Genomic DNA, 15,324 nt, shown 5'->3' with positions numbered 1-15,324 from the left:
AATATTGTTTCTAAATAATCAAACTAGGAAAGCAATAAATTACAACTCAATAAGAACAATACATTTAAACTGACTCATGAACTGTAAAGTTTAATCCTGTGAGACAGGTTCGTTAATCTATTTCTTTGTACTGGCAGCACTTGAATCTTCAGTCAGAATTCTCTCAATTATGAACTTTTTCAATTTGCTCGTGTTTAGCCTTTTCTCTCTGTGTAAGGGCGCAAGTTATTCTAAATGATACATCTTCTATTTAAGCACAACTCTCCAAAGAGTCATTCTTTATTTCAAACTCCTCCTTTAATCAGAACTCTCATTGTATAGAATTCTACTTCAAGTGAGACTCCTGCTTCAATTCCAACTCTTATCTCCTTAGTGTTGTAGTCAAACTCCCACTCTTTAAATCAGCACTTGTTTATTTCCTTGAGTTTATCTGAATTAGCCACCCATCTGGTCCTTCCTTAATTTTTACACACTTGTCTTTAATTATCGATGATTTTGCTACAAGTTTCAGCTACATGAGACAGTGTGTCTGTGAACCAGCTTGACTGACATGTTTCATATCACTTTGTCAGTTTGTCAATCATCAAAACTACATCGTACCCAACAAACTCTCCCTTTTTTATAATGACAAAACTCTTGTCTTTGTGCATTCAAACATCTTCACCTGTAGGCGCTAAAGTATAAAACACTAGAATGAACAAGTTAGTCAATGGGTTATAAACATTGCTCCCCTCTTATCTTCTCCCTTTTCGTATCATCGAATGGCCATTTTTTATGCAATAATATACTAGCTAAAGTGATTTGTTATGCTATTCATGGCTACTGGGGCTATCATCAAAACAATCTGACAAAGACTTTAGCCAACATAATAATGTATTAAAGAGAGCAAAAACACGATTCAATTCAGCAAAGATAACCATTCCATTTAACTAACAGAGCATGTTCCACATTAAACCTAAGCTAGTACTGAACAAAGCAAAACAACTAAGCATTAATTAAAAAAAAATACGGTATAAAAGTGGGACATGGCTAAGGATACAAATAGTGAGGAGCTGATGAGGAAGGTGGAGTAGGTGATATCAACTGTGTCAATGAACGAATGACTTTAACATTTTCATCCCTCTATCAATCAAGGTCAAGCTTCAAAGTCATGATCCTAGCCTCAAGGACCTTCTATTCCACTTCATGTCGTCTTGTGCAACTTCTAGTTTAGATTTTTTTCCAGCTAAATCATTTCTTTATTATCAATTTTTTTTTCAAATGAGTGTTAGCCCTCCTTATTGAAATAGGTAGAGCAGCATGATTCATTTGTTCAAGAACATCCATTTTTGTTTTATAAGTCAAAACTGAACTAGGACTGAGACATCCCCCAAAAAATAGACAATTAGGAACTAAGAGAGAGAGCATGTCCCTTTTCATTCTTTAGAAACATATGCTGCATGTGATTGGTAATCAAGTTTGGCAAATTCATGATACAAAAATTGATATTTTGGTTGAGAGGGAAGAAGGAATTGCTGGTGCAGAATTAACATATTTGTGCACAACCATTTGGAGAAAGTCAAAAAAAATATGGTCAACCAATTCGTCAGCATCATAGGACAAGGGGAGGATGAAGTGCTAGGAATGGAACAGGTGTGCTCAACTGTCTCAACTTAGACAGCCTATGCTTATGTCAGTGTAGAGCATACCTGATAATAAAAAATTTGTGGTCACAATTGCTTGCTTGTACCTATTTCTGCAGAATGTAATACAAAATTAGGTTAGAAGAGTTAAAAATCTAAAATTGGAACACACAACTAAATGTGCAAAACTGAATTGAATAACATTTTAGCTAATAAGATTAAAACGAAAAATAGTTATTCTAGTTAATCATTGAGGGAGTTCATGCAATTTTAATCATCCCTAAATCTAACCTATTCCTTGCAAAATACTCTCTACTTAGTGCTTTTAGTGTTTTTCCAATCATTTAAGTAACCCACATAGTCAACATTTTTATGGCCCTCAAGAGTGAAATTACTTCATTTGAATACCATAGTCTCAAGCCATTGATTCCCATAAGATATCTCAAGATTCTTGTGACAACATCAATTTTTATTAATTACCAACAAAATTATCATCAACTTATGTTGGTGTTATTGATGCATCAATTTCTTGATTTGTTGTTCTCCCTGTCAATATGTCCTCAGTTTGTACAACAGTTGAACCAGGTGATACAACATGGTCCTGTGCATGCTCATCAGTTTCACTGTCATCTTTTTTTTAAAAAAAAAAATATCCTTTGCTTCCCCCTTACACGAGCACTCCAAATCTGACCATCTTTAAAAAGTCTTTTGTTTTAGTTCTCTCAATCTTTTCAGATCTAGTAATGGTGCTCTTTTTACCATCTCCAAAAGATCCACTCCCCTTTTAAATGTGGTAAGTGAAAGGAACTTTATTTGCTTTCATTCTTATGCCTTAATCAAGCTCTATCCATGTACAAATTTTGCTTGCCTCCTTTCACTCTCACCTACAAAACAAATTAAGGGTTAAATTTAGGAACCCAGACAAGCTTGGGTCCTTTCTTATGAGAAAAATGATGTATGAGGTTCCTTCTAGTCCATCGAGGCAACATGTTATGTGGCCTATTTCTCTAGCCAGTTTTGACCTTCTTGTTAACTTGTGCTAACATAGAACCAGATTCTTTTGCTAGGCTTATGCTTCTTGAATTGCTTTGTGATGCAACTGGGCATTCAGTAGTTGGATGCCCCAGGTTATCACAAATATAACACAATCTTGAATAGCATTAGAACTTTTATAAAAGCCCAACCCAACCTTTTCATTGTGAGTTCTTTGACTTAGCTTATGAACAAGTCTTCAAGAATGTGTCCATCTATTAGCTCTTTCAAGATCAAGTTTCAATTTAGAAACTTCTTGACTTAGTTGACTAACCTTTTCATTTTCACAAAAGTATTAATGTTTAATCTTAGTCAATTCTGACTCATCTTTTCTTGTTCCTCACTCTTGATCTTTTTTTCTTTTTCAGAAAGAGACAGTTTTAGAACTTCAAATTTGAGGATTAAGTTTGATGAATTAAGTCTACTAATTTGTTCCTTAAGAGTGCAATTTTCCTTTTCAACAGTGTTCTTACAAGTTTCTAGATCAATAAAATCAAACTTGAGACTTGCAAGATTGTTGAATAACTCATCCCTATCAGAAAATAATTCTTGAAAATCATCAATTAGAGCACTCATTAAGGAAACAAGTTTCTTTTTAGAAAATAAATGCAACTTCTCATTGAGTTTAAGAATACTTACCTCAGAGTTTCCATCATCTTCTTCCATGTCTGAATCTCCAATGGCTATGAGAGCAGTTTCATCACCTTCTTCATCATCTGATTCATCACTTTCAGATGCCCTATTTAGATTTTCTATGTCCATCTCATAGGTCTTAAAATTACCAACTAACTCATCAAGGGGCATTCTAGTGAGATCCTTAGCTTCTCTTATGGCTGTAACTTTAACATTCCACTTAGGCTTTGGTAGGACTCTCAAGATCTTCTCTACCTGTTCCTCAGTAGATAAAACCTTTCCTAGAGACGATAACTCATTTACCAACAAAATTAACCTATCATTTCTTGTAGTGGCTCATTTTTCTCCATTTTGAAAGCCTCATATTCGGTGAAAAGTAATGCAATTTTGAATTTTCTGACTTGGCTAGTGCCTTCACCAATGCATCCCAGATTTGTTTAGCAATGTTACAATTAGACACTCAATTGTACTCGGCCGAACCAAGACCACAAACAAGAATATTTTTGGCTTTTGCATTCTTTTTAGTGCAACAAGATCTTCCGAGGTGAATTCACTTCTTACCCTTTTCACTTGTTCTCCATCCACTGTCTTTATGGGAATTGTTGGTCCATCAATAATTCTGTCCCATAAATCATAATCTACACTTTGAAGAAACGTTTACATCCTAGTTTTTCACCAAATGAAGTGAGACCCATCAAAGAGTGGAGGTCTAATAGTGGATTGACCTTCACTTTGACCAGTAGGTGTTGACCTTCTGAATCTCCTGCTTCAATTCCAACTCTTGTCTTCTTAGTGTTGTATTCAAACTCCAACTCTTTAAATCAGCACATGTTTATTTCCTTGAGTTTATCTGAATTAGCCACCCATCTGGTCCTTCCTTGATTTTTGCACGCTTGTCTTTAATCATCGATGATTTTGCTACAAGTTTCAGCTACATGAGACAGTGCACTACAACAAAATATATTTTCAGCTACGAAATTTAAGTTATGAATTCAAAATTCATGGGTATTACCTAGTAATAGCCATAAAATTTCAAATGTCGTAGCTATCTACAAATTCATGAAATTTCTTAGTTACGAAAATCAAATTAACGAAGCTAATTATTCATTTTTGTTATAATTACTAACAATCGTGGCAATAGTTAATTAAATAGCTACAACTTTATTGCTACGATATAATTTTGTAGGTGATCATATGTTTTTGCCACACGATAAAAATTACTATAGCAATAGTAACTTTTTAGCCACAATAAATTTATTTGAAACAAAATATTATAGCTAAATAAATATTTTGCTATAAGACATAAAAATTGCGGCAATAGTTAAATTATATAGCCACATATTTTTTTCTATAGCAAAATTTTGTAGCTAATTATTAATTTAAGCCACGAGTTGAAACTAATTGTAGCAATAGTAACCTACCTATGAGCCACGAAAAATTATTTGAAACAAAATGTTATAGCTAAACAAACATTTTGTTTTAAGTTATAAAATATTGTGGCAATAGTTAAATGAGATAGCCACAAATATTTTGTTATAATAGAATTCGTAGTTGATTACTATTTTTTTACCACGGATTAAAATTTACTGTGACATTAGAAACCTTTTAGCCACAATAAATATTGACGCTAAGTAAATATTTTTCTTCAAATTATAAAATTTAGTGGCAATAATTAGCTTATAGTTTCATTATTTGTCATGACAAAAGATTATAGACACATTATTATTGTGGTAAAATTTTCAGCTAATCATTATTTTTTTAACCACGAGTTGAAATCTATTGTGCAATAATAAATATTTTATCACATTTTACCAAAAAAAACATATATTTTATCATATTAAATATTTTTGTTCGTACAATTGAAGTTATTATAAAAATAGTATTACTAGTTACTAATTATTACTAGTATATTAGAAATGAGCTATAGTTTCAACATGCAGGCCTGTTTGCTTCGTGATTTTATTATATCATCTTTAATTAATTATTATAAGTTATTTATATATTAAAAAACAATACTATTTAATATAAAAAGTAAAATAGACATTTATGACATGTCTTCTTCAGGTGCTTCAATTATAATTTTATTATTCAAAAATAGTAATATTTAATTAAAAAAAAGATAAAATAGTTATAAAATAATAAATTAACTATGATGTTTTAAATTAACTTGACGTCTTATATGAGATTAATTTAATTTTTTTCACAAATATTTTTTATAGTAACTTTGTTATATCACTTTTTACTAAATATCTTCCCAAATTAATTATTATAAGTCATCTAAGTATTAAAAAATTAATAATATTTTAAAAAAAAGTAATATACAGATAAAATAAAAAAATTAGCTCTTGATGGTTTAATTGAGCAAATGGCTTGCTTCGTGATTTTACTAGATCATTCCTAATTAATTATTATAAGTCATTTATATATTAAAAAATACTATGTAATAAAAAAAGTAAAATGAGTATTTATAACATGTCTGATTTAGCTGTTTCAATCATAATTTTACTAAATATCGAGCCTAATTAATTATTATAAGTCATCTAAGTATTAAAAAATAATAATATTTAATAAAAAAGGTAAAACAGATATAAAATGATAAATTAACTCTTGATATTTTAAATTAACTTGACATTCTATAAGAAACCCACTTAAATTTTTTTCACATATCACTTCTTATGAAATATCTCCCCAAATTAATTATTATTAGTCATCTAAGTATTAAAAACTTAATAATATTTAATAAAAAATAATATAGACATAAAATGATAAATTAACTCTTGATGTTTTAAATTAACTTGGCGTCTTATACGAGCCTCACTTAAATTTTTTTCACAAATATTTTTATAGTAATTTTGCTATATCACTTTTTACTAAATATCTCCCCTAATTAATCATTATAAGTCATTTAATATTAAAAAATTAATGGTATTTAATAAAAGGACAATAAAGACATAAAATGATAAATTAACTTGTTTTAACTTAACTTGACATGAGGCTCACTTAAATTTGTTTCACAAATACTTTTTATAATGATTTTGTTATATCACTTCTAATTAGTTTTTGTAAGTCATTTAAAGAATGTTTGCTTCGATGCGTCAATCGTGATTTTACTATATCACATCTAATTAATTATTATGGTAATCTAAGCATTGTACCACTTAAATTGACATTTGTAATTTATTACCTCACTTATATTAAGATGTGGTGTTAAAATTTAAATACTAAATAATTAAGAGCGTTAGTTTTTCTAGTATTTAAGCATAAAAAATCACCTTTATTAAAAGAAATATAGACATAAAATTAAAATAACATCATTTAATACTATTTCAAACAAGTATTTAAGTAGATTTATACGATGGCCGATGGTTTTTATAGTATTAGTGAGGATTGTGGGTTATAATTTATAGTAGTTAGTATTGATGATGTTTACAATAGTAGCGATGGTGGCTGACAATAATGATCGATGATGACTAATAATGATATGTGCAACAACTCTGCTCTTAATTTTAATTAAAATGCTCAATTTCATGTTTGTAAGCTTTGTACAAGTTATAATTATCATTTGGAACTTGTGTTGACACATATTTTGGTCCTCCTTAATTTTATTTGATATAATAAAAATTTCTTCAATTTCAACAAATTTAAATAATTATTTTACCAAAATTAAATATATTTTCAAGACAATTTTTTTATTTTTGCAATAGATAATTTTGTTTTATAACACACACACATATATATAATTTGGCCAAACTTGTAAAATCAGATTATTTTAAAAGTACTTTTCAAAAAAGTATTTTTGGTGAGAAATAATTTGAGTTTGAGCAATAGATTTAAAAAATACTTTTGAACAACAATTATTGTTTCATCAAACTTTATAAAAGTGTTTTTAGTGTATTTTTCTCGAAGAAATTTGGATAATTCGATTTGAATTATACAATTCAAATCGATTTATGAATTTAATTTTAGAATATTTCAATTTTACAAATTGAATTAGATTTTGGGTGTTTATAATTTGATTCGATTCGAAAATTAAAATTTACACATATGTTGACCAAAAATAAAGTTCTTCAGTTACACTGTTTTATGATATTGACAATACTGATGTCTACATATTCTTTTAAGTTTCAATTCATGATCGTTGGGAAGGTTGTTTGTTGGTTGAAAAGGAGATTGTTGCAACCTATTTCTAGAAATTTTTACTTTTGCTTTTGTTGCTACTACTGTTATATTATTAAATAATAATATTTTTGAGTTTTAAACCATTGTGGTTGGAACTTAATATCACTATAATTAAACTTGCAACACAATATTATTTTAGGTCACTTAAGGTAGAATTTTAAAATTTTATTGTTTTTTATTATGTTTGCTCTAAATTTAAAATGAAAATTGTTTCTTATTGAAATTTTAAATTAAAACAAATCGATTTATAAAAGACTTGAAATTATAAAAAAATAAATTGAATTAGAATAAAAATTTTAATAAATTAAAATATAAAATTTAAATTCAATAATGATTGAATTTGATCCGAATTGATTCGTGCACATGCCTAATTGCAAAGTTGGTTAAAATTAGTCTATTATTTCGCTTGAGACTGATTATAGCATTATCTTAATTTGGGTATGCTTTAATTCTGAGCCCACCCACTTCTCAATAACACACCCAGACCTATACTCTTTCTTCTTTCCACACAAACACAAACACAAACACAAACACGGACAACTTCAACCATGAACCCTAAATCCCAAAGCGTCGCCTCGATTTTTTTCTTTATCATCGATTTTGTACTCCCAGAACGGGGCATTCGTACAATCAAAGCTTCTAGGAGTAATCACGGTGATTATCCTCTCCTTTTTTTCTTTTTATTTCTTTCATTTTTTCTTTTAATTTCCGTACGAAATTGTGCCGTTTCCAGAACACCCAATCCAAAGTAGGATTTGAATGTGCAAAGCAGTGCTTCAGAGAAACTGGACCCTTGAATGGTGTGACCTGAAAATGTGACTCTTTTCCTCTCTTTTCCTCCTAATGAAATCAATCCGGAGTTGGGGTATGGAAGGCGTTCTTCAAATCTCTCTCTCGTTTTGTTGCCCGAAAAAGGGTAAAATTTCCTCCCCTTTTGTAAAATTCTAGCATAGTTTAAATTTATTACTCAAGTAGTCTATGTTTCTCTTTGGTTTAGCTATAATTCTTCCTCGTCTTAGCTGTAATTTTTATCATCTATTTCTATTAGAAGTTAATTTTGATATACATGTTTGTATTCTGTAATTTTTTTTTTTGGCTCAAAATATGCATTTGATCCTATTTGGTTAGCTTGCTAGATTCTATATTAGAATGGTAATATTATCTGATTTGTCTGTTAAATTAGCTTATTGTTGATTTCATCAGTTAAAGTAGCTCATTCTTTCTAGTATGATCCCTATCTTTCATATATGCCAGCATAGTTTAGATTCAAAGTTCATTTCTAAAGTGGCTCCTGCTGGTGTAGCTTTTCGTTTTTTAGTTTATGCTATTCTATTTCAAAGCTTAATTATTTTGTGAATATAACCATCCAGCTTTGTAGTGATTTCATATAAATGTAAAGAATGTGTTTGTAGTTTTCATGTGTGTTCTTTCATATGAATCGGTCCTTGATATATGCTTGAATTAAGTCACAATCTTAATAGCTGTTACATTTTTCTGATTAGCTAAAACTTGGCAAATTGAATGAGAGCTTTGTTTTCAGTATGCAACATGAGTCTACGTCGAGATCTATTTGTTGTTAAATTTCTTTAGAGTTTGAACTCCCGTTTAAAAGGAAAGACTTGAGTATCTAATGGCGTTTTCCCTCAGAATTCGTTCTGGTCCCTTCTTCTTGTTTGAACCTAATTTACACATGAAACTATTCCTTTCAGGGTTAAAGGCATATTACGCGAATTCAGTATCATGTCAATGTTTCTCTTAAATTTGGTCATCTGATTGCAATATTCTGTGATTACTAGTTTGAAAATTGTTCTACATCTAGCTTTTTTGGAACTAGTACAACCTGTTAATTGCATTGATTCGGATGGTTTTAGTCTCTACTTAGGTTATGATTTTAATTCGTAGCCTTACTCTAGTGTTCTGGAATTCATTTTGCTCGAGCGTTCTGTTTGCTAAATGTGTATTAAAAGTTAAGTAAAGTTTTGATAAGGTTAGCTCAAAATCATCCTCATATGGTGTTTTTCCGAATTTATCTTAAAGATCTTGCATACATGGCGTGTTAGAATATTTTTTCTGGTTTGATGTTAAAGATTTGATTGCTACATTCTCTTGTACTTTGATTATTGTAATATTTTATTGTAGTATTTTTCTTTCTCATGATTTCTATAGTTTCTGCATTGGCACTTTTTTTCTTGAGCCGAGGTTCTATCGGAAACAACTCCCAAAGTAAGGATATGTTCTTATGTGGTATTTGTAAACTTTTGCATTTCACTATGTTTTGTGTTATTTGCACGTTCAGGTTGTCCTAAAGATGCATAATCCATCGCGTTAGCTCTTTCCCTCAACAATATTTTCGAGACAATCAACTATTGGCTCTTAACATATCATAGGAAATACTTTCTCCATGTGAGAGCTTATTTACCTAGAAATATGTTATTGGATATGCATTGGACTACCTCGTCTTCAACTTCATGCTAGGTTGTTGGTCCTTCCAATTTTATTGCCTTTGTTGTAGACTAGTGTTGTGTAGAGCGGATGCTGTTAGTTTTAGCTGTACAAATTCTTGTATTTTGAATTTATTTTGACAAATTGTGGATATCAATTTGAATGAAACTATTTTATTTTATATCTTATTATGTTTCTAGTTTTCAATATAATGTGCTTGAATATTTGAAAATCTTCAAAATTTGCAGTGGAGACTACCGTCATTACTAGCATATTGAATTTTTTTTTACCAAATTGCAATTTAATAGATTTTAGCTTCAATTATTGTTTTGTTTATAGCTATGAAAATTCGAATACGTAGCTAAACTTGGCTTTTAAAAGCGTAGCTACAGTTTAATTTTTCGTAGCAAATATCTCAATTGACAACTGTGAATTTTTTAATTTGTAGCTAAATATAAGTCGGAACTAAATTATAGAAATAGCCACTAAATTTGAATTTTCATGGCAAATACTTAGCTACAAATATAACACCTTGTGGCTACGTTGTGAAGATCGCTACAAATTTGGTTTGTCGTGACAAAAGATTAAAATCACTTGCTATAAGTGTATTGTACATGGCAAGAACTTTTTACTATAATAGTTACAATACAAACATTCCAAAGCTATAAGTATTAGTCCTTAGCCACAGATCATGTAAAGTGTGTAACTAACTATTAGCCACGCTACATCTAGTTACAAATGCTATGAAAAAAAAGTTGTGGCTAAAGTGTTTAGCCACAGATATTTTCATATTTAGTTATGAAGTATTTTATAGTTACAAATGCATTATTTTGTAGTGGTGTGTCTGTGAACCAGCTTGACTGATAGATTTCATATCACTTTATCAGTTTGTCAATCATCAAAATTACATCGTACCCAACACCCTATAATAATTTTGCTTATTAATTAGTTAATTTAAGTTTTATCTAAGTTAACCAATCACCCATTAACAATCCAAATGACCGTATGTCCAAGGATGATATCCAAACTTTGAAAGTAGTAAGAGGATGAGTGAATTACTTCTTTTTCGATCCGACAGTCAACTATTGGTGCAGTGATAAAAACTTCAAGAAATAAAGAGGTGGAAGTAAATAATACTAGATATTTTATACTAATTGGGACCTATAAGAGGTCTTACTCCAGTTTCATTGGGTTGCAAGGGATTCTACTCGTTTTTGTGAATAAAAATTAAAGTACAAGATTGAGTTAATCTTTTCTGCTATAACTCACACTTTCTTTCTTTCTCACTTTGATACAATGTCTCACTAATTATGTGTTCTCTCTTCTCTTTTCAAGTACACACTAAATCTTAAAAGAATACGATGCCTGAATAAGAGAAGAAAGAACTAGAGAAGGTTGAAACAAGTGTATGACTCTTCCATAGTTTTTCATTGCTTAGATAATAGTGATTGAACTATTACTGACCGTTAGAAATGTCAGGAAACCCAAGAATTTTTCTCCTTGAAAATATAGATATGAGAATCCTATTTTCAATAATAGAATGGATCATATTAATGACCCCAAACTACCCATCATTTCCTTATATAGAACTGGTCGCACACTTAATGAAATATCAAGCCTTGATACTTCTTTTCATAGTGATGCGGATTTGTGATTAACCCTGAACGTGGAGACATAATTTTTTTTTTCCTTTTTAACTTGATTTATTGAGTTCTTCCTTTTGATTTGCAGCCAATCTTCCTCTTTAATTGTAGCAAAAAATATTTGATAATATTTCTAGAGATCTACCTTTCTAATTTGTAGCCATTCTTTCCTTTTTGATTGTACCCAAAAAAACTTTGAGATCAATGTACCTGCTAAGAAAGTCATACATTAAAACATAAATGTTCAATCTTAACAACCTTAATTTTGTTGATGAGTTGAATTAAGCTATGTCTAAGTTAACCAATCCCAAATCAACAATCTAAGTTAACCCGTTCCCTATGATGAATGATAGCCCAAACCTGACACACGAAAATGCTCAATTAGTATATATTCCAACTGTATGCTTTTTCTTTTGCTCACCGATCAGGAAAGCCTAACGTCATTTCGAAAGAAAGTCCCATCAAGGCGGCCCAACCACCAAAGATTCTTTAGACCCTACTGTTCTTCGCTCTCATAATAATTACTACTCTCACGTTTGAAAAAATAACTTACTTTGACTTGAATAAAATTTAAAAAAATAAAAATAAAATTTTAAATTTTGTAATCTTAAATTAAAGTTGTGGCAAATGTACCAAAATGCCTTATAGTCCTGTGGTCCTAAACATGTCATGTGGAAAGTTGAAATTAGAGTATTGTCAAAAAAGGAAAAAGGTCGTTCGTTTTTAAATGAACTAAAAAAAAGTAGATCATTCTTTTTTAAACGGAGGGAGTATCATGATTTATTTTACTAATTGTTAAAATTAAATTATACTTCAATTAATTTAATATTTTAAAATTAAATTTCAATAATTAAAAACTATACAAAAAGTACTACTATATCAATATGATTAAAAGAACACCTGAAAAATATAGGTCAAAGTGCATATCATTTTATTGGATGTGAGAACAAAAGTTCTACATTAACAACTGAAAAAATAAATTAAAAAAATAACATATAAGTTATAAGATTTTTTAATGATATGAGACCTTTTAAAGAAAATTGTGTGGACGTGACTCAAAATGAACAAAATTATACTATATAAAAGTGTGCTTGGGCTGGTTTAGGTCAACACATTTGACTCTTAAAAATTACAACTAAAATAAAGGGCAAACTTCAGAAATAACATACTTATCCCCTTAATTATGAGTATCATAGCAACAGTTTCATAATTACATAATATGACAAGTTGTATTTTATATTTTTGCAAACTGTTGCTACAAAAATACAAAAACATATGATTTTTACTGCCCTTATGATCGATATGTATTTTGTATTTTTGCAAACTGTTGCTACAAAAATACAAATATATACAAATATATATGCTACAAAATGTAATTTGATAAAAATGTTGTTATTTTTTATAATTTAATACTTAAATATGTTACTTCATGTATTTTTTCCAAAATAAATTTGCAAGTAGTAAGAACTAAGAAGAAACGGATGAAAATTTGTGACCCTTAAAAAGGAATAGAGGAGCATTATGTAGATTGAAAGGAGGAGAATTTTCTCCAGAAATTAAGTTAGTAGACATAATTATGCTCATAAGTTGATTAATTAGTGGGGATATAACATCTTGTCAAATAATTACAACCTTAACTTCATACTGTTAGGATTTGTCATTTCTTAGTAGAAAAAGGTTTTCTAGTAGGTAAAGATTTCTTTCCTATTAGATTTCTATTAGATTTATTCTTTTTTAGAAGAATATTTTGTAACTCTGTAAATAAAACAATTGTCTTCTCAAATCATAACACAATAGCATCCACAATATAGTCGTTTAAGAGTTTTGTTTAAGGAGAGATTTCTCCCAATAGGTTTTCTGTTTTTTAATATTGGGTTTTTATGTGTAGGCCAATTGGCCAAATCATAAATAATATTATGTTTTTAGTTTAGTTTTGTGTCATCTGAATTATCATCATATTAGTTTGCAAACTATTAATTTCCACATGACGCCCTCTCGATTTCAAACCCAATACAAACAGGGTTAATTTGATCTTCATACCATGATTGGTCCTAAAAGCCTTAACAACACTCTGCCATTTAAGTCAAAAATTGTAATTGTAGTGCCTTGACAAGAAAACCTTTAATTTAATTCCATCTTTGTTTAATCACACGTTTAGTTCATAATTTTGTGTATTAACATTTTTCACGTCTTCCATTAATTCTAAATTTGACAATTTGAAGAACTTTATCGATTAGATTATGGTCCACCACTCCACCTTGCCCTTAACTACTACTTTATTCATGGATTTGCCTTCTCCATATTGGGACAGACTACAAAGAAAACCTATAAAAAGTATTTTATGTTGAGAAATATAAAATATTTTACTCCATTTCAATCTATTTCACTTGTCATATATTTTTTTTGCACGTCTCTTAAAAAAGTATTAGTTAAAAGAGTAATTTAACTTAAGGTGTCAAGTGGGCCGGACCGGTCCAACCCGGAATCGGCCCATTTAGTTTATCCGGGTTGTGGGACGGTTTCGGTCCGGGTTGGGGTTCAGTGGGTCGGGTCGATTCCGGGTTCAACAGTAAAAATGTTGAAAACAACCCTGAATCAGCCCACTTAACCCAACCCGGTTAAACCCACCTAAACCCGGTTAAAAACCGGTCAAACCCGTTTAAAAAAAAATGAAAAATCCAATATACACTATATGCACTACAATTATGTATACTATATACACTTCAATATACACTATATACACTACAATTATACAATATATATTTTTAAAAAAATATATAAACAATTACACATATATACGTACCATTCAATATATAATTATATATGACTATACGTAGTACTTTAAATAAAACATATACTACAATAGTACAATATATATATATACACTACAATATATATATATATAGTTATATACTAATTTATAAAACATATACACATTTATACGTTAAATATATACGCTTATAGAAGATATATACACATATATATGCACCATTCAATATTTATGTACTGCTTGTCTACTTTAAATAAAACATATACTACAATATATATATATATATATATATATATATAGTTATATACTAATTTATAAAACATATACACATGTATTGTATACGTTAAATATATACTACTTTAGAAGATATATACACATATATACGTATCATTCAATATATATGTACTAATTTAAATAAAATATATACTACAATATACATATATATATATACAACAATATGTATATATATATAGTTACATAATAATTTATAGAACATATACACTTGTATACGTTAAAGATATATGCCTATAGAAGATATATACACATATATACGCACCATTCAATATATATGTACTACTACTTTAAATAAAGTATATACTACAATATATGTATATATATATTTATATATACTTATATACTAATTTATAAAATATATACACTTGTATACGTTAAAGATATAAGTCTATAGAAGATATAATATACACACATATATACGCACCATTCAATATATATGTACTACTTTAAATAAAGTATATATATATATATATATATATATATATATATATATATATATATATATATATATATATACACTTACATACTAATTTATAAAATATATGCACATGTATACATTAAATGTACACGTCTATAGAAGATATATACATATCATTCAATATATATGTACTACTTTAAAATTAAATAAACTAAATACTACAATATATATGTATTACAATATATAGATAGTTATATTATATTAATTTATAAAACATATACACATGTATAC

General features: G+C 29.0%; 1 long non-coding RNA gene across 1 annotated transcript; it reads left to right on the top strand.

Moving 5' to 3' along the window:
• The first annotated feature begins 7,857 nt into the window (after nucleotides 1–7,857).
• Nucleotides 7,858–10,096, top strand: LOC107862575. Its single transcript, XR_001672005.2, has 2 exons — nucleotides 7,858–8,120; nucleotides 8,200–10,096. It is a non-coding gene; the product is annotated as an uncharacterized LOC107862575 (long non-coding RNA).
• Nucleotides 10,097–15,324: the final 5,228 nt, after the last annotated feature.

This window comes from Capsicum annuum, chromosome 3, assembly GCF_002878395.1.
Source record: "Capsicum annuum cultivar UCD-10X-F1 chromosome 3, UCD10Xv1.1, whole genome shotgun sequence".
NCBI lineage: Eukaryota > Viridiplantae > Streptophyta > Magnoliopsida > Solanales > Solanaceae > Capsicum > Capsicum annuum.
Note: the sequence above shows the minus strand (reverse complement) of the source record. Positions and strands in the feature narration are given on the sequence as shown.